At 43.1% G+C, this 4,286-nt stretch overlaps 1 protein-coding gene across 2 annotated transcripts in view; it reads right to left on the bottom strand.

Annotated features, from left to right (window-relative positions):
• The window catches only part of ppil2 (peptidylprolyl isomerase (cyclophilin)-like 2), a 363,209-nt gene that overhangs the window by 242,769 nt on the left and 116,154 nt on the right, over positions 1-4,286 (bottom strand). The gene's annotated exons all lie outside the window — the stretch shown is intronic.

Raw genomic sequence — 4,286 nt, 5'->3', positions numbered from 1 at the left:
TTGGGAGGTCATGTTGCGGCTGTACAGGACATTGGTTAGGCCACTGTTGGAATATTGTGTGCAATTCTGGTCTCCTTCCTATCGGAAAGATGTTGTGAAACTTGAAAGGGTTCAGAAAAGAATTACAAGGATGTTGCCAGGGTTGGAGGATCTGAGCTACAGGGAGAGGCTGAATAGGGTAGGACTGTTTTCCCTGGAGCGTCGGACGCTGAGGGGTGACCTTATAGAGATTTACAAAATTATGGGGGTCATGGATAGGATAAGTTGGCAAAGTCTTTTCCCTCGTGTCGGGGAGTCCAGAACTAGAGGTCATAGGTTTAGGGTGAGAGGGGAAAGATATAAAAGAGACCTAAGGGGCAACTTTTTCATGTAGAGGGTGGTACATGTATGGAATGAGCTGCCAGAGGATGTGGTGGAGGCTGGTACAATTGCAACATTTAAGAGGCATTTGGATGGGTATATGAATAGGAAGGGTTTGGAGGGATATGGGCCAGGTGCTGGCAGGTGGGACTAGATTGGGTTGGGATATCTGGTCGGCATGGACGGGTTGGACCGAAGAGTTTGTTTCCATGCTGTACATCTCTATGACTCTACGTGCAGGTTAAGTGAATTGGCCATGCTAAATTGCCAATAGTGTTAGGTGCATTAGTTGGAGGTAAATGTAGGTGGAATGGGGCTGGGTGGGTCTCTCTTCGGAGGGTCGGTGTGCTCTTGTTGGGCTGAAGGGCGTGTTTCCACAGTGCAGGGGATCTGATTAAATCAGAGTGACGAACCGAGTGTTAAGAACAGAAGGTAGATGGGAATGAGATCATACATAAATCTGAGCTAACTCTTAGTGTTTCCTACTGCAGGTCCTCATAACAAAGAGAAACATCCAACTCAAACTGCTACCATATCACATCTATCCCTTCACCCTCTGCCAACAGAAGCAGTCACATTGGTGGATACACATTTCATGATTAAGTTCGGGTTCATATTGGATGAGCACATTACAGACAAACATCCACTAGTAATGCAGGATGTGACAGTTGGAGGTCCCTGCTGATGGTTTGCTTATTGTAACAATAGGGAGACACCTGCTGGAAATGCAGAGACTGTCAGTGACTATGGTAGAGACACTACATGCAGACTTCAGGGGATGGCACAGGAGTCTTACCAAATCTTGAATGCTATCATGGTTCTGTCATGTGAGTGCATGGCTTCCTCCATGGGGAGGTTGGTGACAGCTATGGAAATTCAAGTCCCCTAAAACTAACACTGGTTGCCGATACATTCTTGGGCCTATATTCATCACTCTGGGCATGTTGTAGAAAGCAGGAGGAGAACCAGCAAATTTTTTTGGGGTATTATTTCATGCTGCTTCTAAAGGTGCACTGGAATCCCCTCTGCCACTGACCTGAGCGCCTCCAGGTGAAGCTAAAAGGGTCAAACCTGCAGCTGTGGCAGGTGAATCCTCCAGTGGATGTCAACTGGACTCCCCTTACACAGCTAGAACCTACATTCTCTCCAACAGCCATATCCCACTTTCCTTTCACAGCCACAACCCTGATCTCAATGCATCAATACAGAATGTTCTGCTATAAAACGATAATTCCATTCTCGTGTAACCCTGTGTTATAAGAACATTGAGTAATAACAGCACCATTTAAACTAATGAGGCTGGAACTGCATTATAACCAATACATGCTTTTAAAGTTCACGCTATAGAAACAGTGCCTCCAATTCACCAATCGCGTTATAGTGAATTCACATTAACAAGCGTAATAGTAGAACAACCTGTACATTCCCCAGCCCTTTTAGATCAATAAATAGTTGCAACTCAGAGTTTAAATCCACCAGAAAGACTACCTCACCTGCTGCAGGTCTTGTGAATCTTAATGGATGAGTTTTTTATTTAGACTGCAGATTTATTTGCAAGGGTACAATTTAATCTGCCAGGGTTGTGTTTTAAGGATTGCGCAAAATATTTAAATGTATTATAAATAGGCTCCCACTGCTTGCCACTCTGTTTGCCAAATCTAATTGCAACTTTTCTTCTGCTGTCAAATAGCTAACATTTTGGGTCCCAAATTTCCTGCTTTTTCAAGCCACATCAAATTCTGGCCATGTCTGCAGAACTCCCATTCATTTCTTAATGTTGGTTCCAACTATGCTTGCCCCTCAACTCCTGCGATCTGTAATTGAAGCAGTGCTCATGCATGTGGGGCTTTCAGTAAACATTCTTAAAGTCTAACTGAACAAACTCATAGGCGCTTCCAAATTCTATTTTAGATCCACAAATTGTTTCAGTAAGGTCAGAAAGAAGCATAACTCTTTCCTAAATCTCAGATGACTTATTTATTAAGCTGTTATTATAGAAGCACTCTTCCAATGTACAGATTGAGAGAAACTATTTGCTCTGGCAGAAGAGTCGAGAACAATGGGAACATCTTTAAAATTAGAATTAAATCATTCAGAAGTGATTTGCCAAAGAAAAGGTAGGGGAAATCAGAACTTCATCACACCAATTTATTTGAGCAACAGCTAAATTGAAACTTTCAAAACCGAAGTCAATAGATTTTTGTTTAGACAGAGTATAAGAGTTCTGTAACAAAGATGGATTGACGGGGTTGTGTACTGAACAGCCACTACCCAACTGAATCACAGTACAGAACTGATGGGTTGAACAGCCTTCCCCTATCTCTACCCAACTTTCTGCTTAGTATGATATTCATTACTATACTTATTATTGTTGAAAGACTGATTATAGATCAGTGATCCTAGGTAGAGGAAAAAAATATTCTATTGTTCAGGTTCTGGCACTTCTTGTTTGCCCAAGGTTTCAAAATAATATTTCAAAATAACAGGAAGCAAACAAATCAAAACTAAGGTTACAGATCTTCAACTGAAGGTCTTGGACCTGTGCCACGAGAAGCAGCTGCTTTCCTTTAGATGCGGCTTATACTTGGACAGAAACAAAGATTGCCACTGTAAACAGCATGACAATTGGGAGATCTACACACATGGCTGCAACACCAGTTATGTCAAACAAGCCATGTGGATCTTCAGTTTTTCAAATGCAACCCTGATCTTTGTACCTCATTAACTCGCATCTACTAGGTTTGGCTTCTAAATATTACAGCATAAGCATGGAATTATTCTGCACAGGAGGATACCATTCAGCTCATAGTGCAAATATCAAATCTTCGAAAGAAGTACAGTATTCCACTTATTTGCATGTGACAATGTTGAACAGTTGTTAAATCTCTCCGTAACCTGTCTGCTCTAAGGAGTACAACCCAATTTCTCCCGTCTCTCTATGTAACTGAAATTCCACTCTCGCAAATTTCATCAGGGCTTTGACTGATTCCTTAATTACAATGCCCATAACATTCCAGTTGGGACCTAACAAGTGTAAGTTCTTTGCTTTCTTTTCCTCAGTTTTTAAAGCTGAGTGTAATGTGGTTTTAGAGCAGCCTTCTCAACTTCTACTGCCACATTCACAAATTTGCTTATAAAAAACAATCTTCAGTTTTACCAGGATGTCGCCTGGATTGAAGTGCAGTAGATATAAGGAAAGGTTAGACAAACCTAGATTGTCTTCGGTAGAGTATTGGGGCTGAGGAGCAATCTGATAGAAGTCTATAAAATTATGAGGGGCATGGATCGGGTAAATAGTCAGTGTCTTTTTGACAGGGTGGAAATGTCAAATATTAGGGGGCATAGGTTTAAGTTGAGAGGAGAAATGTTTAAAGGAGATGAGAGAGGCAGGTATTTTTGATACTGAGAGTAATAGGTGCCTGAAAGGCTTTCCAGAGGAGGTAGTAGAAACAGATACAATAGCAATGTTTTAGAGGCACTTAGACAGACACATGAATAGGTAGGAAACAGAGGGATTTGTACAATGTGCAGGCAGATAGAATTAGTTTAGAATGGTATCCTGGACAGCACAGCCATGGTGGGCTGAGTTACAGGTTCCGCCCCCACTCCCAGCTCTACACCCACACCAGATCCCAGTTCCCAGCCCTGCCGAGTTTTCACCATCCCCGCAGACCTCCCCCTCACTGAGGACGAACGATCAGTCCTCAGCAAAGGACTCACCTTCATCCCCTTCCGTCCACGCATCAATGAATTTAATACACGCCGTGACATCGAACAATTCTTCCGTCGCCTCCGCCTCCGAGCTTACTTTCACAATCAGGACTCCCGCCCACCTTCCGAGGACCCCCTCGCCCACCTCCAACACACTGCATCCACCTGGACACCCCGCGCTGGCCTATTACCTGCCCTCGACCCCTTCATTTCCA

Source organism: Chiloscyllium plagiosum, chromosome 25, assembly GCF_004010195.1.
Source record: "Chiloscyllium plagiosum isolate BGI_BamShark_2017 chromosome 25, ASM401019v2, whole genome shotgun sequence".
Taxonomy (NCBI): domain Eukaryota; kingdom Metazoa; phylum Chordata; class Chondrichthyes; order Orectolobiformes; family Hemiscylliidae; genus Chiloscyllium; species Chiloscyllium plagiosum.
This window is presented reverse-complemented; position numbering and strand designations above follow the sequence as displayed.